General features: G+C 46.1%; 1 long non-coding RNA gene across 1 annotated transcript; it reads left to right on the top strand.

The window, feature by feature from the left end:
* The first annotated feature begins 1,392 nt into the window (after window positions 1–1,392).
* LOC110354506 (uncharacterized) lies at window positions 1,393–27,677 on the top strand. Its single transcript, XR_002406576.4, has 4 exons — window positions 1,393–1,520; window positions 5,817–6,021; window positions 20,191–20,391; window positions 22,525–27,677. It is a non-coding gene; the product is annotated as an uncharacterized lncRNA (long non-coding RNA).

Here is a 27,677-nt window from a genome sequence, read left to right as displayed (position 1 = left end):
TACTGTTGCTTGTCTCAAGCCTTGTCAGGGAGTTCCAATTCTGAAATAGAAGTTTTTGTTTTCCTCTAACTAGGGTGTACTTGAAAAGTTCAAGCTTTCAGCCAGCCTGGGATGGGAGTATTGCCCTGGATGGCAGTACTACGTCAGTGGGAAGGAGCTGGGCTGTGGCAGCTCTGATTTTCAGAAGTGCACACAGCTTTTGCTGACTGAACTCAGAAGCTAAAGGCCAGGCAGGTACAAACAGGAGCTTAGCTTATCCCCACAGCTTTTAAAGTTGTTCTGCTCCCTACAAAAAGCATCTCAGAAGCCATGAAGTGGAAATGTTCAAGTTGACAACCCAGATCTGTTAAAATCAGTGCCAAAATTTCCATTGACTTCCTCTGCTCCAGCCAGGGTCTGTACTGAAGATTTCAACCACGGTCTGTTGCATGCTGATACATACGATACAGCTTTCTACTACTCAGCTTTGTTGTTTAGGAAATGTGTTCATTGTAAAAAGAGCATTGTAAAACAGCGTAGACTATTTAAGATACTTCAGAAAGCCTATGTTGCTGTTGGAACCTTATTTCTATAATTTTTGTTACTATTCAGTTAGTTCATACAACATTGGAACCAAAAAAGAACTTTGACTAATTTTCCTCAAAATTCTAGTTCTCAGGAAGATACTCTGTTGATTGAAAATGATTCATACTGCTTTCACTGAGAATGCAGAAAAACTTTGGAGGCAGAAAAATAACAACCAAGGGACACAGAGATGTAAGCAGAGCAGCATGTTCAGAATACGTGGCCATGCAAGATGAGAGCCCAGCCCACAGTCTCTGTTTTTTTCCTTTCTATCTGAAGGATGTTATTCTACCAGCAACATCCAACAGTTCATGATATGCTCTGTTATGACCAGCCCAGGCTAGCAGCAGTCAGTGTTTCTGTTAATTGAAAAGACACTGATCCTACTCTTCTGATGAATTATTAGCACACAGTCTGCGGTAATCATTTCCTAGATCACATCATACCCCTGTGAAAGAGGCTCAGTCAGCAGCAATTCATCTCTCTACCTGTCAGTACTCCTCCTGGGTTGCAGGTTGGAGGAAACAACCCCTAAAGTATGCGATACTGCCTGTTTTGGATCAGCTGGAATCAGCAATGCTTAAGGTAGGGTACTGCAAAGGTGGCTCAGCCTCAGGAAACACATAGTTGAACCCAGCAGCCACAGTGTGGTGGCAATGACCAAATGACAGCAACCTTACTCGGAAGTCAGTTCAATTAACACCACTCAAACAGCAAAATAGCAGACAGCTACTCAGCATGGAAAGGAAAAGGAGGAGCAAATGAGACTCAGATGATGGTAATTAACATTTGGCTGGCAGAGAGGCATTCAGTTGGCCCAGCAGTTGGAAGCTCTTTATCACAGGTAAAATCCCAGTACAGGGGTGGGACAGTCCTAGATAAGACAACCTGTTTTGTGTGGTAGTGGAGAGGTCTGCTGCTGTTCTGTATTGATCTGTGTGCTGCAGTATTTGTAGGTAAATAACACGTTTGGTTTTCCTTTTCAGAAAATACATGCTTTTGGTTGTAGTTATGAGAAATGTACCTTGGACCTCCAACATCTCTTTATTAGGAAAATAGTATCCTTAGTGCTGGGCTAGAAGCAAAATGAATATTCTCATAATATGTACTTGGGAAACTGTTTTTTTTTAAGCTTAACAACACAGATTTGGACTACTAGAATCTTGTTTCTTAAACCTATGATTCTTTTGGGATTTCCCCACATATGCAAACTTAATTTTTAAATGTTTCTATAGTTACCCAGTTCTAATCTTGTCTTGTGTGTCGTTACAAATAATGAATTGATCAGGGCTTGATCCTACCTATTAAAATTACAGGGTTGTTCTTTGCTAGGCTTTAATAAAAGATGAACAAAGCCTTCCTCCTAATCTCTCAAAATATTTTGCAAAACTTTCATCGTTAACTCCTGCTTATGAATAGGTAAAACAGTGTATTGAAAGCTGCTGGGCAAAGCTCTGCTGTGCTGAATCTCTGGCAAGCTTCAGTAACACAAATATGATGTTGTCAGGCCATCACTGTAACTGGCACTTCTGCAGTCACTCAACAGGCTGAAAACAAAATCCTCACCTCTGGCATCTCAGGTACCAGCTTCTTTTACAAACAATCCTTTCTTTGTTACTCATTTCTCTGCCACTAAAAACTCCCTTGATTATCTGTTACCTATATTTGAAACAAACAAGACTATTTTTCATCTGTATGACTTTTATCCTGTATTCAAAACACTTGCTAATGTAAATCAAGAAATGGCACGCTTCTTGGAGATTGAATATGGTGTTATCCTGGGCATGGTTTAATGAGAGGAGAGCTTCAGGGTTCAGTCCCACTCCTGGTCAGCTGGACCAGCTCCTGGGGCAGGAGGTAGGAGCAACCTAGGCAGACCTCAGCTGCACACAGCCCTCATCAGCCTCCTGTCATTCTGCAAGACAGCTCTCTTAGTTGGTGTTACACTACATGTATCTCTTTTAACAAAATGTAGCTCCCTGCCTGTTAGTAAGAAGGATAAAAAAAGGAATGTCAATGACTTCTCCTCGGGTCTCACCTCATTGCTCTGCCTTACTTTTATGGTTGGAATATCCCATCATTTTCAGGATGGATTTACATCCTTGACAGCACACTTAAGCACATAGCTATATATCTCCAGTCATATATGCCATGAAAGAAAGTGGTTTGGATGTAATATCAAGGATGATTTCACCTGCTGTTACCTCTATATGAGCACATTATTTGCTGTTTCATATTTACAAAGCATTTAGCAGGCATTGTTTCTCACTATTAACTAGCAAAATTATTTATCACGTGCTCCAGTGTGTGGCTTGTTTTCAGCCATTGCCTCTGGGAGGCAGTGACACAAGAATGAAGCCCCACCATAGTGGGTGCCTGTGTTTGCAGCTGCAGATACAATGAACCGGGTGGGTGCAGGATGGCTCACCATGGCTGCTTCCTGCTCCTGCCTCCTGTTTTCCCTGTGGGCAGCTCTGCTGTTTATCAGCAGAAGCTGCTGTCCAAGAAATGTTTGTCCACCAAAACGTTCCTCCACTATTGATTTGGTTGCAAAAGCTATTTGCATTTTTGATTGCTGCAACGGCACGAAGTACTCCATGTTTGAGAGGAGCCAGGTGACGCATGCCATTTCAGAAGCTTCCTAACTGTGATGATTTCATTAGTCTTTATTTATTTTTAATCCCCCCACACTCCCATGAAAAAAAATCTTTATACCTGCCTTCTTGGTTTTTCCCGTCCTTCATTTCTGAAATGGCAAGATAGCTCATCTATACTTAGAGTTAAATACAAGCATAAGCTCTGCATCTCTTTTATGTAGCTCTAATGGAGTGAAGGTGCATTGAATTCATAGTGATCAGAAACCACTAAGTGTCTCTGAGCATTTTTAAGCTTAGTTTTCTTTTTTTTGGAATAAAATCTACTCTTACAGAGTATGGCACTGTAATTGACTGATTCCTGAGCTAGAGTGACCATTAATTTCTATGCTTCTGGGAATGTAAAACTGAAGAAAATGTTGTTTATTTGGATATTCATCACATGACTCGTTATTGTACATTAAACATTTTTATCTTTAAAATAATGGTTCAGCTATTATCAGCCACAAGATTCCCACTTCTCGGTGTAGCTTAAAAATTGAGACATAACTGAAGTTCTCCCAGGGTGATGCTGAAGACTTAGAGGACTGTTTGCAATGGGAAGTATTCCTGTTTCTCTATGTCACCAAAAAAAAAAAAAAAAGGCATTTTAATTTCCAAATAATATTTCAGTATCTATGAAGCAGTGGAGACTGATGGTGCAGTCCTTAATCACTCACACCAGAATTGATGGGAGTGAGTAAGGTTCCAAAGAGGAGCCACAGATGATGGATATGGATATATAAAGGATGTATATAATGGATAGTCTCTATATTGCAGTTTTTGCTGTTGATGTTACTCGGAGCCTAATGCTGGATTCTTGGAGTGGGACGTCATAATGGACAAGGAGTGAGGAGAGACGGAAAGGAAGGAGTAGCTGAAAAAAAAAATCTGTAAAGATACTTTAATATTTTGTCCAAGCTAGCAGCCTTCTCTCCAAAAATAGGCTCTATAGACACCATGAAGTCTGGTTGGCTGATAAATCAGGCCTGCCATGAACCAGATAGTGTTGGAGACAAACCATCCATCTGAGACAGTCCAAGGCCGAGCTGAGCATCAGCAGTGCCTCATGGAAATACATGGGGTTAGGCCAGCCCTACTGCTCCTGCTGTGGCAGGTGAGAGGGAAAGGGGGCTGAGCAAACAGATCAAAACCATGCTGGAGCCAAGCCCAGAGGAGAGGATGGAAGGAAACAGATGGAGTCAGAGGTTTTGCAGGATTTGGTTTGGATTAGGTGCTGCATCAGTGCATTGTACAAATGTGTAGCAGAAGATGGCTTATTTGCTCTTTTTGTTAATGTAAACTCTTCGCAAGGCCAAAGATATATAGAGAGATATTTAATCTATCACATTAAAGTATTTTTTTGTAGTACTATGGCATGCGTGCTTGAAACAAACCCTGCTGGGCACTGCTTACCCCCTGCCCATTCCAGCCAGGAGCCTGGGCAGGAGGCGGCCCTGATGCCCATCTCTTCCTTTTACATTTGTTCTCCTAAAACAGTTATGGGAAGTTGCCATGCAAAAAGGCAGCTTAGGTTATTCTGCCTGCAGGCCAGGGCTAGTCCCTGTCTAAAGCTCAGTGTCTGTCATGGTGTGCACAGCGTGCGTCACTGCTCAAGCATTTAGGCACGCAGTGCTCTAGGAGAGCTCACAAACAGCATGTGTGATTTTCAGTGTGTCAGGAACGGGGCAATTCCCACAGAGTGGGGTCAAACACAGGGGCACTCAGAACAAGCTATTCGAGTCAGGTAGATAAAAGAAAAGGTTACTTTAATCAAGGGATTGCCAGAGACAAAATACGACTTCTGTGCTGTTGACATTCTCCTTTTTCAGCTAAAGCATATTGGCTGTCTGTCAGCTGTCTCTCCTTCACCTCTTTATATGATATATGGCATTAACTCCAGGTGAGTTTTCCCTTCCCTCTCCTCATCCCTCAGAGCAAGGGATGCTTAAAGACAGGTTTATGTGAAAGGGCAGTGTGCTAGGTCAACACAGCCACCTCACTGTGGAGTGACTTCCCCACCAAAATGACTTATCTCCTTCAGAAGCAAGGTGCCACAGTCATTGCCCAGATGGGAAGCTCGATGGAGACATCCTGTAAGAGTTTCTGTCTCGTGTAAGCTAGATAGGAATCCTGTTTTGTACAATTTATTTTGTAAATTTTTCACCTTTTTGGCAGTGTGATGATATGTTGACCTTTGGTGTGGAGATTTTTTTTTTTGTTGAGGTAAGTGAAGTTTGTGAAGACTGGGTGATGAGTGTTGATGAATTTTAATAACATAAAAGCAGTTTTGCTTTCCAACATTCAGAGCACTTTGTACATGTGCAAGGAGCTGCCACTCTTATGCAGAGGTCTTATATTAGTCCAAAGGTTTCCTGAGCCCAAGCAATTATTGATGCCAGCTGGAGCTCTGGAGAGGCGCTTCTGAGTTATCTGGCCAGATACAAATAAAAGTAACAGACCTGCCTCCTAGGCCCAGCTTTAAGGCAAAGCCCCCCAAAACACCAACCTTTTTGCCACTGGAGCACAGTTTGTTTCTCCCTAACACCAGGCTCAGCTCACAGCCCTTTGCCACTGAGTTTCTGCCATCAGTCCATGCCTCTGCTTGCTTTCTTACAGATGTCCTGGGCCTGCAACTGCAGCAGCAAGCCAGGACCCTGAGGGCACTGACAGCCACGTTACCCTGAACAGCCTCACCTGGGGCTCAGCCACACCTGCTGGCTCTAACTGAGGTCACCTCTGGGCATCTAGAACCTTCTCAGAGCTGTTGGGCTGGTGTGTCACCACCTCTGTCTGCTGGATGGACCTCAGCCAAGCCAATGGTGTAAGTCTCTTTTCTTTAGTGCTTGTCAAAGGGCTTTGCTCTGGGGACTGAGCTGTTTTTTTGTTGTTTTTTTTCCTCCCTCCCTGCTCAGGGTTAGTGCATTTCAGAACGAAGTTTTCCTTTCTGCCTGGTAGTAACTCATCTGTCATAGCAGTAAAACCTTGTGAAGCACGGGACTTGAACCTGGTGGGGGGAAATCTCCTCTTTCTGATAACACATTTGACTGCCTTGTAGGCGTTTAATAAGGTGCATCAAAGAAAATTGCACAGATTGGCTGCTAGTGAATTGTGAGCTGTTACCTTCTGGTAACATCTAGAATCCCACGGCAATGCACACTGCGTTAATATCCAGTTAACTGGGGAACCACATTGTTACCCCATGTGGTGTGTGGCAGGCAGCTCAGCTACAGCAGCACAGAGTTTTAGTGATAGTCGGCTGATAAACCCTAATTAGTCTCATTTCATTGAAAGAATGTGCCCTAACTTTAATTAAGGGAAATTGGACAGTCTGTGCAGTTTCCAGAGGTCCTTTTGTGATTATGGTGTATAAAAAGCAGAGAGTGGTGAGGTCGGTTTTTATTGTGCTGTGTGTGGGTGTTTGGCTTTTTTTTTTAAGGGCATGTGTATGTTGTAGTAGATTTCTCTACCCTGCCTTATTCTTCCCATCTGTAACAGAGAGACCCTGATCCTAACAGAGAGTTAAGGTGAAGTTAAGTCATTCATTCATTTTGATAGATCAATGTGCATCATATAATATACTGAAACCAAACATACTCTTCTTTTTTTTTTTTTTTGGGGGGGGGGGAGAGATATCCCTGCCCCTCAAAAAAAAAAAAAAAAAAAAGGCAAAAAACATATGCTCGGTATTCCAGAGGCTAAAGCTGGAGATTCAAAGTCTGGGGATCTGAAAGTACTAATCTGCAGTGCTTGGAGAAATGAGTTAATAATGGGCATTTACAAAACTAAAACTCATATCCTGATAACAACCCTGGAAATGAAGGACAAAGATGGCAAAAGAAGCAGTGCAGCATGCTGAGGATAAGTTATTTTTTTCATTGGGCTCTTGGGTGCTGAATTATTCCCTAATGCCAAGTCTGCTGTGGTTTTTCTTGATTACTGTCCATAATTATGGACTACCTTACCACATCCAGACATGCAACGCTGATGTTCTTCTGCAGTGTGTCTGGCAGGAGTCTGATTCCTGAGCATCAGAGGTCTGTGGTTGACCATAGTGGGTTGAGCACACACAGAGTAGGGTTGAAATGCCATAGTAATTAACTACGGGTTAATCATATTACTGCAGCTCTGTTATGAGGTTCTCATGCAATGGCAAAATTCAAGGAAAGTAAAAAGAAGCAGATCTAAGCTTATTTATGGGTAATACAGTTTGGATAAGAGCGAGAATCTAATAAGCACAAACCCACTGCTCTCTTCTCTCACCACCTTCCAGAGCTGATTTCAAGACCAAGCTCTTGGTGTAACAATAACTTCCTAGTTTTCTTTTTAACACTGCAGTTCAGCTTCACTGTTTTCTGAGCTGTGCTTTTATGCCAATATGAAGACTCAAATGAAGTAGTTTGTTTGTGGCAATGAGAAAGAGGTACAGAAAGTAATGTGACAAACACTCCCAAACTTTTCTTAGAGAAGATGAAAATTTTCTGATGGAGATGCATTTCTTTTTCCTGGGGCAGTGGAGCATGGTCTGCATGTGGCTGCTGTCCTGGCAAAAGCAGCAGGCAAACCCACAAAATAAAGGTGGCACCTGAGCAAAGAAAGCAGGGGAAGAAGGTGGCCTCCCCTATGAGGCACACAATTACTGACCCTGGAGCAGTATTAAAAACAAAGGCATTTGGAAGGCTAAGTCAAAGGGATTTTTTTTTCCTGTGCTTAAGCGAAGAAATAAATGACACTGCAGTCGCACTTTATGTAGTGAGCACCATTTGTAAGGTGTCTGAGTGGCTCTAGACAGTGCTGTAGTTACTGCACTAATGAACACTGTGAAAATTGGGTTTAGCTAAAAGTAAACTAAATGCAAATCTTCGCTTACAAGTGCTTCATGCAGACATGAATATAAATGGGGACAGACCTCTTTGCAGAGGCCACATAAACTAATAGGAACAGTGCTGTCAGGAAACAAAAATAATTCTGATATCTGACAACTGACTAATGTAAAGTAACATCTGCTAAGTGAAGAGTTATGACCTTTGCTGGTGCCAGCCAGCCACACAACTGGAGAATTAATTCTGCAAGTTGTTGTGCCAACAGTGGGACTGGTGTCCGGAAACATTAAAACAAAGAGCACAAATCTGCTCCGACAGCGTGAGTGGAGTCATCATGAAACATGAATAAGGCTGTGCTGGCCCTGAGCACACAGCGAAATGCATCATTAAGGGATGTTTTTGTTTGCCAGTGCTGCTGCTGATGGCAAGTTTTGTTCCACACCTTGGACAGGAACAGCAAACCCAGCGTGTGTTAGGCTCTGTGTAAAACTCTGTCTACCACACACGTTTGCTTCTACACAGCAGTGAGCAATGCACAAGATTAGCTGGGTGTCAGAGCAATGCCACGTGTTACCAGTAGCACTGGTAGACGCAAGGCTTAAAGCAGCCCCATATGTCACTGGGGAAGTGTTATTTCAGACGTGCAGGTCTCCTCCTCCTGCAGGAGGACACAATGAGTATGAGCCCAACCTGTTGCATCTGGAGACCCTCTTTACACGGGCATGCCTTTGAGCAGCTGCTCTCATACTTTGCATTTGCCCGGATATTGCTTGTTACTGTGTATGTGCCTGCCCATATAACAGGTACCTTTTGAGTGTTAATAATTCACTCCCCACCATGCTCTTTCTAAGGAGTACAGTGCTGCCAAGCATCCTGCTGGTTTCTTGGCAGTAGAAGAAATAGGCTGTACACAAGGTAATTTAAAATACTGAGCTTTTGGAAAACATCAGTGTTTGCAGCCCTGTTACTGGCCAAAACTGAAGGTTCATAGCTGTTAATATGAAGCTATAAACATGAAGCAGGCAGCAGACCAAGAGAGACTTCACACAGGGAGATAGGGAGGAGCGAAAGCAAGTGCTTTCTGCAACTCTTGCTCCCATTGAATAATTGACAAACCAAAAGCAGGGGAAAAAAAAACACCCAGGCTCTCTGAAGTCAATGTGCAAATACTTTTGTAGCTGAGGATGGGCCTCAGTAACCACTTGGTGTGAGCATGGTGCTTTAGCTGAGCACAGGCATAGGTTGGTGCTGTGGAAATGCACAGGACAGCAGCAGTGTGACTGCTCAGTGGGTGGACATCTGCTGGTAGGCTTTTGGCACTGTAATTAGTAACCCAGGTTTTCAGAAGTGCTGAGAACCTGCTGGCTTCTGTCATCGTTATTAGGTGTTCAATGCCTTGAAAATGTTTTTCTGCCTGGTCCTGCATCTGGAAATCCAAGTGTTGGCAGCAGTCTGCTGAATGCTCCCCTTGGGAGCTGATCCCATGATGCCAGCATTACTGCAAGAGCTGGAGGTAGGAGTGGCGTGCTGGGGTGCAGGTATCTGCACGCAGGTGGGCTTTAATACAAGGACTTAACGTGTTTTCCAAGGTCCCACTTGGAGTTCAGCTCAGTGTACCTGTTACAGTTATGTTTATGGTTGTTCTGAAAGAGCAAAGACACAGAGTCCGAGTGCATGTGGGGCTGTGTAAAGGCTCCCCTGGGGATTTCAGGTGTACCCAGAGGCTTCTGTTGGGAGCACTTTTTGATGGGAGGAAGGGGCTCCGTTTGCGTTTTCTGGGGTCCTATTTAAAATTCAGCTCAGTACTGAATTACGGTAGATCTAGAGAATCAGACCTGCTGGCTGCATTCTCCAAAGAGAGATTTTTAAAAATCTTCCAACCCTCCTTGCCAGAAGGCCGGACAGCTGATGAACGTGCCTGGTGGTGCAGACAGTTCCTTGCCTCGGCTGGGGGGGCACAGGCAACATGGGGGCACCGCAGGAGGCTTCCAGGAGGCATCCTGAGCCTCACCTCTTCTACAGGCTTGGCCACAACGAGCCTACAGTCCTCGTGCTGTGGGGGGAAAAAAAAAGAAAAAAAAGAAAAAAAGAAAAAGGGGGGGGGGGGAATATGATGTCTGCTAGATTTACTGACTGCTAAAAGCCTCGGTGCTTCCCTTCAGTATTGAAGCCTTGAAAAAGAAGAGTGAGAGCACCTGGCATTTTATTATTTAAAAAAAAAAAAAAAAAAAGAATTTTTTTAAAAGTGCGTCTCCCGGCGGTCCAAGGGCACCACCTCGTGGCCGGCCGGGCTGCGGGCTGCCCGGGGATGGCCGCCTGATTTATCCGCCCGGGGCCTCGTCTCAGGCTGGGGAAAAGCATTAAAAGCAGGGCTGGCTTTGCAAAAGGGCTCCCAGGGGTGACTGTTTTCCCCTCGTTCTTGTGTGCGTGTCTAGGAGCTGTTCTTGTGGGAGAACGGGGATCTGCTCTTGCTGTTTCTTGAGGATATAAACTGTTATGAATGAAGTCTCAGCTCAATCTGAATTTAGTAATATTTATACTTATATAAAAAGTATAAAAGGTATAAAACTATAAAAGGTATAAAAGGCAAGTAAACAGCACGGGTGTTCAGAGAGTCCATGCTCCACCAACAAGCACACACGAGCATCAAACATTTTAAATACATAGAACATTGCTTTTACATACTAAACCTGAGTATGCCTATACATATGTAAACCATATGTAAAGCCTCTCGCTGGTAAGCAGTTGCTCATTATGGGGAATCATACGTCCTCAGGAACAAAGACTGTCCTGGTAACCTTACAGCTTATTCTCCTTCTTAACAATCGGACAGTTTATGAGCCTGAAATATGGGACCAAGCTGAGGTCAAGGTGTGGGACTCTGCAACTAAAAAGGGCAAGGTTGCAGTGGGATTGCTCGGCACCTGGCGAGCAGTCTCTGAGGCCTTAAAGAGCTGTGTGGGACCACAGTCAGAAACGTGTGGTTTGCCAGACAGTGAGGGAGCTGCGGGCTCCTCTACTGATCCGACTGCTATGCCATGGGCCCCTCTGCTGCCACAGTCATTGAAGGCTTTTGCTGTTATGCCCCCTGTTGACCTGGACGTGCCTTTTGACCCAGGCCTATTGGTGTTGAAAAGGAGATGGATGTGCTTTTCTTCGATCCGGGAAGAACGGGATACATAAGGCCCGAAGACCGAGTTGCTTGACAACTTAAAGCGAGACATTTTGTTCAAAAGGAATGGAAAATGGAGACTGTTAAGTCATGGAACTTAAAGGATTGTTTGTTACCTTTCCTGATTGTACGTATGTATAGGCATACTCAGGTTTAGTATTTAAAGCAATGTTCTGTATGTTTAGAATGTTTGATGTTTGTGTGTGCGTGTTGGTGGAGCGTAGACTCCCCGCACACCCAGTGCTGTTTACTTGCCTTTTATACCTTTTGTAGCTTTTATACCTTTTATAAGTATAAATGTTACTAAATTCAGATTGAGTTGAGACTTCATTTATAACAGCTTGATTTGACTGTGCAGTTCAAAATGCCTGCTGTAGGGAGCTCTAGCATTTTAAAAACCCTAAGAGTGCAGTTAGCCTCTGTATAATGAGCGAGACTTAGCTTAATGCTTTTCTGAACAGATCCTGAAGCTCTGGTTTCCCATTGATACCACCACAGCATTCATGGTGCTGCTAACCAAGCAACGAACAGCGGTGCTTCTCTTAAAATCCGCGTTCTTTGCAGTGCCATCAAGCAGCTGCAAGTCCATGGCTGGGCCCAAGGCTTGAGGCTGGTGCGGTCTTGATTCAAAGATCAAAGCCAAAATTTCTAAGTGACGAAGTATCCTTTATTGTCAGTGCTGGATGCATGGGGGATCCTTCCACCTAACGTGCATGCTCAAAGTAACAAACTGCCTCATATTTATACAGCGAAATGATGAATATTCAATTAATGCCTATACATATTCATTACCTAAACCCACCTACTCGCGCTTCGTATGCTAATTAGGCTTATCAGTCCTTGTGCAAAGCCTCCCAAGAATTGTGGCAGGGGTCTTCAGGACATGGGCAGTGGTCTTTGGGAGGAAGACTGTAGGTCTTCCTCATGATGTATTTTTCACCTTTTGCTAAAGAATACCAAGTTGGCTGAATCAGTTGTTCTCCAAGCCACAGGAATGCCGAGTTGGCTTGAGTTAGCTCAAGTTTCAGCATACCTGAAGGTTGACAGATAACGGGATGTTTCAATTAACAAGATGCTTCAACATAACAGAAGGTCGACAGGTAACAAGATGTCATATAGTTTGTTCTCATTATATTTTAACTACAAGATTTATTCTATCCTAAAGTGAGCTTGTACAATATCAGTCTTACTTTGGTTGTGCTTTTGCTGCCTGCAGTATGGTGCCCAGGAGAAAACGGAGCTGGAAAGCACGAGTCAAGGCCTGCTTGCCCTTGTAACTCAGCACCATTGCTACAGGCCAGGTTTGTTCTGCTTGCACAGCGTGCTGGTTGAGCTGGGCTCAGTGCTGTGCTTGGCCGGTTTTCACCCCTCTCTGAAAAGGGAATACTGAGCAGAAAGTAAACACTTCCACTATGTTAAATCCTGTATTGGTCTTACAGTGTCATTCCTGTGTTGGGGGCTCATTTTGCTGAGGAAGTTCAGGTACAGTTTCATTTTCCTGGTTTGGGCTGCACATGGGAAGGTTGCAGAGAGCTGAGAGCTGCCGAGCAGTGAGAGCACTCAGGGATGCTTTGGTGGTCAGCAGCTCTGTCCGGGAGATCCAGTAGCTTTGGGGAGCCATCAGGATGTAACTCTTATTGAAGCTGCTTCTCTTTCCTCCTGTTTGATTGAAATCCTTACTGCAAAATATCACACCTGACCTATCGGGAAATATCACACCTGATCGGGAAATTCATTTTCACTGGATAGGGAATTGACTTTTATTCCCCAACGAATGGAAAAAATGGACTTCAAAAATTCAGATTTCTGTTGTTCGCTTAAAGCCACAAAGCACTGTTTAGTTCCCAAATGCAGGAATAGCAATTTTTGCTTTGTTCCCTTCTTGTTTGCTTTTCCTTCTTTCACTCTTTTTTCATATTGTTAATGAAAATAAGAGACTCAAAAAGAGGGGAAAGAATGGAAAGGGGGGGGAGAATAAACTTGTTGTTTCTTTCTGGAACTCTTTTACTGCTAGAAAATTTGAAATACGGTTTTGATCCCAGTTTGGTTAGTCCAGAGAAATTGTACGCTAAGAAACGAGCCTGTTCACAAGTATTTATATCTCGCAGTGCTCTGACATGCTTTTTACCTCACCCTTTCTAAAGGGAAATAAATATAGTGAGCTCCTAGCGCATTTTCTTTTCCATTTTGGTACCAGTGGCAATAGTTGAGGGTAAAAAAACAATTCCTTTGCTTCTTCTCTGGCAGCTCAGTCTTTTCTGACTCCCCAAAAAGGTCCAAGCGGCTTACTAACAGAGGTATATGGATGTCCTTTGCTGTTTGGCACACTTTGCTGTTCCAGACGTGAATCCAAAGACAAAATCTGTCAGCTTGGGCAGATTTGAACATCCCAAGTGTTCCACTGCAGCTCGAGAAATAGCTGACCTATTGATCCACATACCTTGTTAGATGCTCTGCTCCTCTTCCCATTCTATTATTTTTTTTTCCTAAAGGCAAATTTCATTTCTTTACTTGAGGCTCCTCGCTCACTGTTCAATAGTGCTCACTTGTAGCCCACTAATTGAGCTGAGTGGGAGCAGAGGAGAAAATGAAGGAGGCAATTAATAAGGAGTGACACAGTAGCAAGCTATGATGTATGGATACGGTTCGTTGGTGACACACGCATGGCTCCTCCAAGAGTCACTTAAAGACGTGTGGCCCTCAGTGTCTGTCTGAAAAACACGCTGTGGGCACATACATCGCAAGGTCAAACATATTCCACAGATGGCACTAATTCATTAATTTGTTTACTCGTAAGCACTGACCTTTTCAGTTAGAATATTCATTTGAGTTAAATGCACATAATTCCTTTTTTTTTTATTTTTAATGTATACCACAGAAATCTTTAAAACCTTCACAAGGATTATCAGTCAGTTTGGGGTCCTTACGTTACAAACAAAGTCCTGTGTTAATTAAGTCAGATAATAGGTTGGCAGAAATAGAAAACTTGTGTCTTTTCTCAGATTTTGCCAGAGGGTTTCCCAGCCACTGGGAACTTGTAGTAATGTTTCATGGTAGATCTTGTGGAGACCACCACGCATGTTGCTGCTTTCCCTTAAATGCTTCTCCAACTTGGATCCCCAGCCCATTAAGAGGTAAGCTATTTCTGAGGCAGTGTTGCTTGCAGGAATTGTTGATTCCTGGCATTCCCCCAAGCAGGCTGTAGCTCTGGGCTTACCCTCCCAGCCCTGAGCTGTGCCCTAACATGAACGCCCAGCATTTTTTGGAGCATCCCCTGCAGCTGCCCAGTGACTTGTAGATCTGCATTTTCCCTTTCTCTGAACTTCAGCCCTAGGCTGACTCACGGGCCAGTGAGCCAGGATTTAAGTGAGTCCGTGCTGCTGTGGAAGCTTGTCTACAACAGAAGACATCATAATTATGATCCTGGCTGTCATGGACTTGTAAAATACTTTGGGTTGGAAGGAACCTCAGGTGAGCATCTAGTCCAGGCTCCTGCTCAGAGCAGGTCCAGTTATGAGGAGATTTGCAATGAGACTGCTACAGCTGGCAGTGCTGTGGCTCCCAGAAATTCTCCCTCTGGGAAGCCATTCAGAACCCCTCTGGACACAGTCTGGACGGCATGGTCGAGCCCACTTGAGCAGAAGAGGTGGACCAGATAATCTGAGCAGGTCCTTTCCAGACTCAGCTGTTCCCTGAGGTTCTGTCATTGACCGTCAGTTTAGAGTGGACTGAAATGGATGGGCTTACCAGGAAAAAGTACAGAATTAATGGAGGCAACCCTGGGATAATCATTTGGGTCCGGCCGTTTGCTGTGTTCTTCCTACGCTGGAAGAAGCCAGTAGCATCATGTCTCTTTGTCCCTTTGAACTGCTGGGTGATGGCCACGCTATCTCTTTGGATAAATACACCTTTAAATAAATTTCTTCAAACTGCAAAAGAGCCCAACTCCCAAATTCCTTTCCCAGTTCAACTTTATATTTAATGCAGATTTTCCAGCTTAAACACATGGGCTTTACTTGAGTGCTCAGACACCACATTGACATAAGCTGAAGCAGAAACCACATTTAGGAACCCCTGAAAATCTTCTTTAGTCAGAAGCTTATAAAATGCAGAGCAAAAAATGCAAACAGCTAACTTTAAAAGGGATGTGCTCTAGTTCTGGGCCTCCCACTTTTCTCCCTAGCACGATGACAGATGTGCTTCTTCATTCACTAGAGCCAAGCTCTTTCTTGAAGGTCAGGTGCTGGGGGGTTAAAAATGGTACGACTGAAATTAAATTGCCTTGCCTGTTGACACATCTTCTAGTTACGTGTGCCAGTGTATAGTGGATATTTAGTGGCTTCTGCCACAGAGGCTTGTTTGGGCAGGAACAAAGGAAGCTGCCTGCAGTGAAGAGAGCAGGTACAACAAGCACTCTGCTTCTAATAAGCCGTGGCAGGTGAGTCTTCCAGACAAAATTCCTCTTCAATAGCAACAGCCGTGTGTGTGTGTGTTAGGTGGGCTTTTCACCTGCAATGATCAATGCTTTACCTGATTTCATTTCCTGTCTCTCCTCCTCTCTGGGCAAGTTACGGAGCAGCGCCAAAGTGTCGTTTTTGGAGACCAGTCTGGCAGAGCTAGCTCAGGGGTTGGTGGCGATGGCGTTTGCAGGGGCTTGGCTGTACCTTAAATCCTCTTCCTCAGTATCTCCCTTGTAGTATCCCTCACCTCTCTGGGCTCCTGCAGTGTAGCAGGGCAGTGTCTGCAGCCCTCTGCTGGCCTTGCTCCAGCCTGTGGACACCCTTCTCCTCCAGAGGGCACCAGAGCCCTGCGCATTTGCCGCCTATTCCAGCCTCGACTCAAGTCACCTCACCTGGAAAATCCCGTGTGCTCCGGTGTGGGTGAGTTGTGCTCTGCCAGTGCTGTTTTCCTGAGTGCTGAGTTTTCTGGGCCAGCTCCCGAGCAGGGTTTGGCACCTTCAGAGGGGTTTGGCCTGAACCCGAATCCCTGAATTTCAGGTGAAGGCATGCTGTTTGCAGGAGCCAGGCAAACATGCTAAAATATGTCCCCGTGTCTCTCGTCTTTTCAGATTACTAGAGTTAACCCAACTCTTTTTAAAAGGGAGGGCTTTCAGGCACTGACATCCTACCTGTCTCACACTCCTGCGATGACGTGCCCTGACTGAGCCAGGCTGTGGAAGAATCACAGAAATACCTGGGTTGGAAGGGACCTCAAGAGATCATCGGGTCCAACCCCCCTGCCAAAGCAGGTTCCCTAGAGCAGGCTGCCCAGGTAGGCGTCCAGATGGGCCTTGAATACCTCCTGAGAAGAAGGCTCCACAACCTCCCTGGGCAGCCTGTTCCAGCACTCCGTCACCCTCACCATGAAGAAGTTCTTCCACGTATTGGTGCAAAACTTCCCGTGCTCCACTTTGTGGCCATTGCCCCTTGTCCTGTCCCCATAAACCAGCACTGTCAAGGGGATGCCCTGGCTGCCAGGGGAAACCGCGCAGGGGCCGCACTGACTGCTGAGGGTGAAGCTGCCAATGGTGGAGATGAAGCCGCTGAGAAAGGGGTTGAAGGGGAAGGTGCCAATGCCGAGGCAGTAGCCAAACTGCAGCGCGCCGGTGAGGAGCACGTAGGCGTCCAGCACCTTGAGGCAACTTGGCATGCTGCTGCCATACTCAGCCAGGAAGCGCCACACCACCAAGCCCACCGAGCCCACGGACCCTGCGCTGCCTGACCCCGCCGTGCCCGACATGTTGAGAATAAAGGCACCGTCTTTGTACTGAGATCTGCTCCCACGTTAGGGTGCTGAGCAAGGTGAGCTGGAAGGGAATGAAAGATGCTGTGAGCTAGCGAGGAGGCCAGGGGTAGGAACCTGGGATTTTCAGCACAGTGAGTGGCCTTCCACCATGGCTCCTATCCAAGTGTCCAGTGCAGACCATATGATTATCTTCTTCCTTCGTGCCCCAGGGCAGGGATCTCTTGGAACATCTCGTAAGGTAGTGGCTAGGATTGTGGCACCTATCTCTCTCTGTTTCTGGATCTCTTTAGCATGACACATTTAAGCTAGGTCAGTCATAATGCAGCTTGAAGCTGAAAGATGAAAGAGCCGCAATTAACACAATCAAGCCCGTATTTTCTTATGCACAGCAATTGTTAATGTAGACAAGCAGACAAAGACCTCTCCCAGCCTATGTGTACATGAAAACTTAGCAAGCACATCAATAAACTGCTCGTGGAGATGCTCTTGACTATTTTTGTATTTTAGCCTTGCCATCAGCAACTTTTCAAGATAATTGCGTTGTGTGGAATGATTACTACAGAACGAAAGAGCAAGCTCCAGGGTAGTTTGTCTCCATGGCAGTTCATTTTTCAGTGATATGAATGATGGTCTTAATCAACAGGTCCGTGCAATGGAATAAATTCCATGTTTCATCATTGCTTTGGGATGCGGGTTATTTTCACTGATAGCTGTTTTTTGTAACCAGAAATAGCTCCTGCTGCATCCCAGCAAAGAAAAGGACATATTTACATTAAATTAGTGTCTTGTGCTTTATGGCTGACATTCGCTAAGATCTGAATGCCTACAGTGTTGAAAGAGAAACTGAATTCAGACTTTGTCCTCGATTAGTTCTTGGTCATCTTTCTGGAGGGACAATTCCAAGTCCTTGTTTCAGTACGTAGCCAGCTCTTAGCTTGTGCCTTTCTTGTTTGCCCCTGCTTGTACTGAGCTGAGCATCGGTGGGAGTAGGTAATTAAAGTCACTGAGCCACCATTAACTAAGTGGATGCTTGTTAAGGCTGCTCTCAGTGAGGCGTACAAAGTGTGAGCAGAGCCAAGGAAACAATTAGGCTGTCTTGGCTCTTCTTCCAGCATTTTTCGTCTTCCCTAAAGATTGTTTAGGGAACAATTTCTTGATAATATTTTGTTGCCTGAAAATCAGGCCAAATCAGTACTCCAGGTTTTTCAGCCCTTTGCCCGGGATGTAACTAGTGGCTGTTTCCCTCTGCATAAGAATTACTTGGCTGGTGAGCACAGCTCTCCAGCAGCCTCGGTGAATTTCTCAAAGTGGCCAAGATGCAGGAGGCTTGGTTTCATCAATGGGCTTGTAGGCAAGTGGTCTTTAAGGGGAGGTTCTTCTGGTACCAGGTGATATTAAACCAAGGTTCTTTGTCTGAATTTGCCATTCACCTAATGAAAAAGCTCATTCTCATTTATTAATGTCTTAAGTATGTCCATTTATAATTAAATATAGCCTCTTCACTAAGTATTAGGACATACCCCGTACTCAGCTGTAATTGCTTAAATGTGTGTATTTATTCATGTTGACTCCTCATTGTCTGCTGCTTTAGCGAGAAGACTTACTTGGGCTGGTTTTTTTGGTTGTGTTTTGTTTTCTTGGCACCATGTGTCAAGTAGCTCTGGGATAGAAATAAGAACATAATTAAACATGCAGAGAAGTGAAATTGAGTTGAATGAAATAATATTAACTGTTCTGGATTCAGAAAGAAAGACAGAGAGAAAAAAAAAAACTTATCAGATATATTGCATTCAACACTGGTTTATGGAGCAGAAAGCTAGTATCACTTGAAATCAGCAAATTGAACCAGTTTATGGTCTCCATGTTCTTCTGGTTTTTCTAACCAGCAGCTCTCAGCCTTGTCTCATTTTATTTACTGGTAATAAGCATCCTGCTTTTCCAACTCCAGATCTTTCAAAGCTAAAGCAGCAAGGTGAGAAGATGCTGTATCTGCTGCAAGTTCCTTGTACTTAGCAAACCCCAGTGCTAGCTGGGTGAGGTGCAGGGACCCCTTTATTTTTACCTCCATGCAGTAGAATTCTTAAATGCAGGCCTTATAGAAATCACGTACAATCAGCAAAGGTTAACCATTCACAGCAACACTGTATTTATTAGTCTTGGAGTGGAGACCAAGGAAATTCATGTTTACTTTCTGTGCTTTAAATGTTCTTGAGAAGTTCTTATCTTTGGTCTTCCTGAAAGCTTTCCCTCTTGCTTACAGCATCTTAATGGCTCTTCAAAAGATGAATAAAAATTCTCAGGGAAAGTAAATCTGAGGAGCTGTATAGAAAAAGAACCAGTCTAAAACTGAAACTGTTCACCTGGGAAACAAAAAAGATTGCACTTTAGCATGCAGCAAATACTTCTCTGGATTTCAATAAATTGCCACTGCATTAGCACAGAATCTCAGGAGAAACACGAAGTAGGTAAAACCAGAAACACTTTAAGTGATTTCTGGGATATTAAATTCACAAAGACCAAATGATGTTGTGCTAGACTATTTATTTTGTACTACTGTGGGTAAACCAATGGATATGCACTTAATTTTCAATTATAGGGACCAGCCATTACATGTACTGTGTGGGCCAAATCCTGCCCTTATTTGCAATTACTGAAGTCTTACTGTAGCCAATAATCCTATGTGAAATGGGCAGCTCTTGTGTGATGATACAAGTTGTGATAGAAAACAAGAGCAGAACACGTAACTCTCCCAGTATTTGCCCATAAGATCCCAGCGAAGAACAGATGACAGCAGCCTGTCTTCTGGAGAAGCGGCATATTATTTTGAGCATTTTTTTCAAAAGAAAAGGACTTTTGGTGTCTGTATTGGGTCAGGTGAGCTTCTGTCATCTGTAATCAATGTAGCATCTATGGTAAATGATGCTTGTGCTCTTTAACTTGTCCAGAACTTGTCATCTTGGCTGTTAGCTGGTGACTGCTGGGTTTGAGCAGCTCTGGGGGTGGGGGATCCTGCACTGCTCTGCTCCAGCTGACCCCAGCTGAATGCTGGTGGCCAGCAGCAATTGTTGCCAGGACGGCTAGATGGGAGAGGTCAGTGCCATAGGGTTTATTTAGAGACAGCCATGGTAGACTTTAAATAGTGACTGATTTCATTTAATGTTTTGTATTGCCAGGGTACTTGTGTATTTTCCAGTATTAATGACGTTTTCCTGGCAGAACATTGCTGGATCATTTGCTCTCAACTTGCTTCCAGGTCCTTGACTGGCTTCCTTGTGGAAAATAACCAAATTTCGAGACGGCAGTTCCCAAGAGCGATGAGTACTGTCTGTGCATCGTCTGTACTGTGCCTACCAGGACGACTTCCATCTGTGTGAGCTTCTGAAGGGCACCTGCGTGCCCCTGTCAAATAGCAGAGCTGCATCCTCATCACCTTGTTCTCTCGAGAGCCATCCAGGTACCGAAGCAATACTACCAGTGTCCCTAATATATGCACTCTGGGGTTCTCTTGCTTGGGGGCAGCAGGTGGCATTTCTCAGGGGAGGCACCGTGCTCAGGCTGTTCAGTAATGCTTCTCACCCTCTCACCTCCTGACTATTAAGGTCCAGGTTGTTGGATGAATGCTTTGGCTTGTAGCTGAGGAGAGAAGCACCTGCTGCAGATGGTGATACTCACATTTGCTTCCTTATTGACATCACAGCAAGGGAGAAAAAAATCTGTCCCAGCTAGTAGCTCCATAGTCTTAATAGATTGAGATCTCCAAAATTTTACCTTATAAATCGTACGTTTGCAAATCAAAACTGGCATATGGCTCTGTGTGCATGCAACAGGAAGGCACAGAAAACACAAGGCTCATGCACAGCAGAGATATAATCAGTAATAGCACAACTGTCATCACTTAAGCAATTATAATAATGAGTATTGTGATCCTCATTGTAATATCACAGCTTGGTATTGCGGTAAGAGGTGTATGTTTCTTTAGTGTGTTTTCTTTTTAAATGAGAAGGGTCAGATAAAGGAAGGGGATTATACTAACAAGATGCCAAACTGCAAATAAGGGGTGTCTGGACTCTCAGAGTCCACCAGATCCACCCTGCCTTGGTTCTCCACTGTTGCCTGCAAGAGGAAGCGTGTTGGTTTTCCGGAGCCACTGAGGTCTCCTAGCCCTCAGCCCTGTGCCTAAATCCAAGCAACTCATCACGTCCACGGGCATTACCTAGCGTTATCCAAAGGTGTGACTGCCATCACCTCCCCCTCGGTACCTCCTGATGGCAAAGCCAGCAGAACTCAGCCATCCCCACCTTCTCTTTGGGTCTGTGGCACAAGGGGGACGTTGTGCCCCAGCGATGCTCCCCAGGGAGTCGGGTGCCCCCATGCCTGCAGGCTGAATCCCCTGGGATGCGCCTCTCCGGCAGCGGTACCACAGCAGAGGTGGATCTCTCGTTGCCATGACAATCAGCCTGTCGGCATGAACATTTCTTTCTGCAAACGGCAGTTCAAAGCTTAAAGCGATGCTGCTGCCTCTGAGTGCCTGCTAGTGCCATGTGCAAACAGAGCTGGGCAAAGCTTTGGGAAAACGAGGGGGAAAAGGAAAAAAAGCCAGCTGGTGCTGTGCTCCCTGCCCCACTTGGGCTCCAAGCAATGGGGGAGCGATTGTTTTCTGTGTCTTTGTTCCCAGCTCTGGCACAAATCAAACGAAGCCTTCCTTCCCCCAGCGAAGCACACGCACTAAGCTGGAACATGCCAGGGTGAAAACGGATTAAAAGAAAACTCATCCCTGCTGCTGCAGATGGGCACAGAGCAGTGGGATGGAGGGTGCTCTGCCCCAGGGCTGCTGGCGGCTGCTGCTAATGGGGGGCTCAAACCAGTACACTTGGGGGTCCTGGGGTATCCACCGGGCCCTCCTCTGTCTTCTGCACCTCTGACAGCAATGGGCTGGGAAGGGCCATGCACAAACCTGCTGTGGGTGTGAGCCCAGGAGTGCAGGAAGAGCTGGAGCTGCCTCTTGCCACACTGGGGGGAGCTCCTGAGACAGGCAAAGCGCTGCAGTGTGCTCCAGCCCTCCCAAGTTACACCAAAACCATAAAAGCAGGTATATTTCGGGATGCTCTTACTAGCAGATGCTGGAGGACAGGTTGTTTCTTTTCGGGCATTAGATCCTGAAGCATCAAGGTATTTTTCTCCTGTGTAGATAGGCCTGGTGTACATTTTAGACACTCTTATGTAGATCTCCTATGCATATAACTTTTTACATAGGGAATCTGACTTTCTTAGAGCTGTATGACCCTGGGAGCTGGGGGGACTGAACTTCCAGGTTTAGGTGATACAGCCTTGCACTGTTGATGTCCTTTTCCCCCACCAGCTATCCTACAAACGAGGGCAGGTACAGCAGGTAGGGACCCTTTCAGACAGACCCGTCGAGAGAAAATCAAGTCAAAAATCCTCACCTTGCTACAGTGTTTGGCTGCCACTGAAATGCAGGCTAACGCTGGTGAAAACCTCTAAGAGGGGACTACAGGATAAGGACCAATAAGACTGTATTTCTGTAGTGTTGGCACTTTTCCTCAGTTTTTGTTTCTACTTGCTTCAGCTGCCAGGTGCTGAGCAGTGATGGTAAACCCCAAGGGCTCCATCCTGTGTGGAGGGGATGTCTCCAGCGCAGCGAGGTTCAGAAGGGATGGAAGACCTAATTTCACCCTGGGATGGAAGACCCAAGATAACCCCACAGCAGCACCTAGCAGAGGGTGCAGCAGGGGCATGGCTATGATTTGTGATCTGTGGCCAGACAGATTTGGGAGTGACGCTGAAGAGCTCTTGAGCCGTGGTCAGTTGGACGCAGCGTTCCCCAGAAGAGCCAGGACCCCGCTGCCCAGGAAACGCTGCTTTTCCCTGGCGTTGCTGTGCCAGCTGGAGTGGATTAAGGGAGGAATCCCTCATTTGGGAAGGGGGACTCCTTAATCCCCGAAGGATTTAAAGATCCTAGAGAGAGTAATCACAGCTGGATTAGCGTCTGCTGGGGAGAACGGCAGGAGAGGGCAGTGTGGCACTGCCAGCCCCGAGCTCGGTCTTCACCCGTGTTTGCAGCTCCTTTTTCCTGCCCCGTGTCTTAGATGTACACAGGCAGTTGAAAACACAAACCCCACAGAAAAGAAGACATTACAAAAGCGTTTCCATGTTCAAGCCATGGGGGGTTTCCTCCAGGTGAGAGCTGTGTAAAACATGGCTTGGGCAGGTGACAAAGGGGAGGGTTTGCTGCAGCTGTCCTTTTGGTGCTCCTGCAGTGCTTCTGCTGTAACAGACCGACCAAGCCGTTGGCCAGAGGAGGTGCCTGTTGACAGACACAAGCTGGTTAGGGCCATCCCTGTGCTCCCCAGAGATAAGCTGGAGCCATGTGAGGACACCTGTAGGTATTGCCCTGGGGACAGTTCCCCAGGACTGGGACTGTAACTTCTGTGGTTTGTGCTGAGTGTACCAAACCCAGCTTCTTCAGCAAGGTGCGACGTCTCTTGTTCATTTCTTTGAAGCCCAATCCCTATCATATGGGGTTTTGGCACAGCTATAATATAAGTAAAGCCTTTCTGCCAGCTGAGGCATGTTCCTGCTGGGACATCCTGCAGGAGACTTGGACCATGTTGGCTTTTGCGACTGGCCCCAGTTATCACCACTTATTTTATTACCATTATTCCCTTTGGGCAATCTTGCAGGCCCTTTGGCATGCTGCTCCAGCCTTGCAAGGGGGGGCTCATCACCTTGGCTTTCGATCCATTTATTATGTTCCAAACAGTCTTCTTTGAGCGTGCCTTTGCTTTCAGTTTTCAGACCCTCTGCACCCCTTCCTGCAGGCCTTTGTTGCCCCCCGATGCTCTCCTGGCTGGGGGTGAGTTTAAATCTCTCTCCTTCTGCTGTATGAACCCACTCTCTGAAAGTGACATCACTGATGAAGTAAATGTCTCAGCACAGCAGAAAGGAAAGCAATGTAATAACAGAGCTGCCAGGAGCCCGGTGCCCTTTGCTTAAATCACAGGAACAGACTGCAGCAAGGCAGGGGTCTGTTCTGATCCACTGACATTTCCAGTGTGAATTGTGCACAGGACAGACTGTTTCAGCCAAGGTCCTCTTTAAAGCACTCATTGCCTGATATCAAAATGAATTCAGTAAATACCTCCAAGGATGTGATCCTCAATCTCTGCCATTCAGTGCTGGACCGAGGGACAGCATTTTTCCCTTTCCCTCTGCACGTGCTCAGCCACGCTGCTGCCGACTGAGCTCTGTGTGCGTGCTACCAGTGCCTGCTGCCAGGGGACACTGCTTGAGGAGTTCCCGTGGTGTGGCTGGAGGTGTGCAAGCCTCTGACACCACGACTGGTTTGTTGTGTGTGCCAGATGGGATGGGTGGTCATGGCCTGCTTTCTAAACCAGGTCGGCTGACATTAGCAAGGCAAGCAGAGCAGGCAGCCTGCTGCTGCCTCCAGCTGTGCTCACAGGAGACCCTGAGTGGTACCAGCAGCAGGGCTGCAGGAGGAGCACAAGGTGTCCTGGCAAACCTGTGCACGGTTCTGCAGTAGCCTGCAGCAATCCCGGTTTGCAGCAGGTCATTCTCCATCTCTCCTGGGGGGCCACCAGCGTAACTGCACAGCCTGCAGGGTGCTCGGAGGAGATAATGCTGCCCGAGAGTAACAGCTAACGGGGAGCAGTGGGAGACAGATGAAGGATTTTTATTGCTGCCATATGCTTTAAAAACCCATTCCCAAGGTAAAGGAACTCCTTTACCTTGGGAATTTTAGTCTAACTTTAACAGAGCCAGGCTCGCATTGCCAAGGAAGTAACCGCCTGCCGGTCCCTCGGACACCTTCCTGCTCCTGCGTGCGTTCCACATCTCTTCAACGCACCCTGCCGAATGTGGGCTCCTTCCTGATTTTTCTTCCTTGATCCAATCAACGACTTTTCCGTGAGACGGGACACTCCTTTTCTTTGGAAAGAGACCACACAGACAGCCCAAGAGTTTTACTCCTTCAGGTCGCCTGTCTGCCAGAGGGCATCCTGCCGAGAGGCAGGAGATGGATCAAAACCCACATGGGAAATCTTTCTGAAACTGCAGTGCTGGTGTCAGCATCCTGTCCTTAACCCGCCAAGGTTAGCGCACGAAAGGCTGAAGCTGATTTGTAAGCCAGCCTGCTGCTGGGGAAGGGCAGGGAAGTCTCAGCAAAGCCACTGGCCTTTAGCTCTGACTGCTAGAGGACACGAGGTGGCTTCTGGTGTCAGAGGAAGGAAATGAGCGCTGGTATCTTCAGCAAACTAATTTCAGGCTTGTAGCAATTCCCCTTTCCGTTTAATATAATTATCTCTGGTGTCTGCTTTACAACAATGGCTTTGTACTGCTAAACCTTCGCTGCACATTAGCAGAGGCAGCTGGAATTTGATTTTGGCTATAGTGAGAAATCTTATTATCCAGCACTGGGCAAATCTCTCGAATGCAGGAGCATGTCAGGACGTAAATTCAGGTTGCTCTGATCAGTATAATTTTGAAGACTTAAGTTAGAGAGGGAGAATATATTCAGGGTACTTTGATACTGGCAAAGGAACTATAGAAAATGTTACACCAGGTGATTGCAGTTACATTATTCTACAATATTAGCCTACCTAGGATTTGCTGCAAAAACTTGTAATCGAGAAATGCCTTGGGTTGCCAAATACTCCTAATGCAGTCCTTTGTACGCTGCAGCGTAAGGGTGAAGTACAAGTGCACGTGGTCTCGGGTGAAGTGGTGGCTGGGCGGGATCAGGGCAGGTGGCACATCTGTAACATGGCACCTGGGGAGGTGCAGAGCTCACTGAAACGGCAGGAGGCTGCACTGCCTGCCTTCGCCCCTCTTCTCGTTTGGGTAAAACTCCTGCTGGCTCCTTTGCCATGCAGGATGCCAAACTAATTGTCACTCTTGGCATTACAATGTGTGTAGGACTCAGGGCTGGCCATATGCTGAAACAAAAGGAAGTATTTCGGTTTGCGGTTTGGGGTGGGAGCTGGAGGCATTCCCAGCGCCTGCCTCTTCTGACAGCTCGTGTCCCTTTGAAACCTGTCCAGCTTCGAAAAGAGCAGCATCTGACCCTGCTGACTTTGCAGCAGTGTGCACAGATGTATGAACCCCACTGCACCGCTGCAAGTTCTGGGTCCTGCCCTCCCTGGAAATCCCTGGGGTCTGCTTTTCTTCTGGAGCTGCTGTTAGAGGGAGGAGAGCTTGGTACCTGCTGGCTGGGGAGCCAGGCTCCTGGCAGCTGGGCAGCTCACCTGTGGGCTCGTTGCTTCGTGAGAAAGACATGGATATTTGGAGAGGATTCTCTTTACTTAGCAAAAACAGGCAGTGCCAGAACATGGGAGCACGTGGTTTTGAGGAGGGGCTCAGGTTCTGCTCTCAGCAGGAAGAATTAAAAACTAAAGTAATAGCAGTGACTTTGCTGTTTGAGTTTGTATGGGCAGAAGAGAAAATGGGGCTTGGATGAAAATATCATCATCAGCGGTGTGGGCCTGACAACTGAGCGTTGGCTGCCTCTGGAAAAGCAGTACCATGAAGAGGTGACCCTTTATTCCCATCGCCTCTGCTGGTTTCTGGCTTCCCAGAAGTATCCTGAACATTGTGATTTACTGAAGCACTGGCAAAAGAAATGCAAGGTATATAGCCTGCTGCCCCTCTGTGCCCAGATCTTCTGAAACAGAAACAAAAAGGGAGCTTTCCCATTTCATGCATGCAGGGCAGGAGCAATAGTTTTGAAGCACTGATGTGTTTTGAGCGCAAAGTGCCCTAGCACTTTGGAGCTGACCCTTGCTCATTCCCCACTTGAGGCTGTAGCTGCTGCAGTGCAAAGGGGCAGAGCGGGTGTCGTTCCTCAGGGACCTTCACCAGGAGGTTTGCACAATCGCTGGGCTTGGTCTGCTTTGTTCCCAAACCCACCATTCCTGGCATAGCCCAGAGGCTTGAGGACACAGTCCTCATCCTCAGCTGTTGTGTCAAGAGGTTATTGCCCGTTAGCAGAGGCTGCAGCTCCTTCCAGCCACTGCTGTCTACTCCCTAACCCATCACTGAGCGTGGCCACTGGGGAAAGCCACGCTAGATGCCTGCTCATTTGTCTTCTCCTGCTGCCAGCAGGTGACCAAGCAAGCACCAGAGACTGCACCATGGCTTCGGAGCAGAGCCACGTGAGATGTGGTGCCTTGCAGCTTTCCCTCCTCAGGCTCAGAGATCAGAGTAGCAGGAGACGGTTTGTCTCGTGGCGAAGAGCTGACTGCGGGCCAGTTGGCAGCGCTGCGCAGGGAAGGCTGTGTTAATAACAGAGCTGGGGCTGACGCACGGCATCGCTAAAAGAGATTGACAGATTTGCAGAGAGCAACTTTCCTGCGTCCCATATGTTGTTGGCTTCTTCTGGGTGATTAAAAAGAGGGGTAAAAAATATTTTGCTGGAAGAAAGTATGATTATTTGTCTACTTGGGGGTTGTTTAAGCAACTCTTTCTCCTCTTCTAGCTTGACACGATATGGCCAAAACACAGCAGAAAGGCATCAATTAATCATTCTAGAGGTGTGTGTACAGTGAATGAAGTAGATATACATGTAGTTTCCTGTGGCTCTAATATAAGGCACAGGAAAGTTCCCATAAAATTTGGGAAGTTTTGCTCCCTAAGAATGGCTGACCTGACATAGACCATCAAAGTTATAATGCTGCTAAATGGCATGGTAAGTCTAGGCCACTCTGA

Source organism: Anas platyrhynchos, chromosome 3 (genome assembly GCF_047663525.1).
Source record: "Anas platyrhynchos isolate ZD024472 breed Pekin duck chromosome 3, IASCAAS_PekinDuck_T2T, whole genome shotgun sequence".
Classification (NCBI taxonomy): Eukaryota; Metazoa; Chordata; class Aves; order Anseriformes; family Anatidae; genus Anas; species Anas platyrhynchos.
Note: the sequence above shows the minus strand (reverse complement) of the source record. Positions and strands in the feature narration are given on the sequence as shown.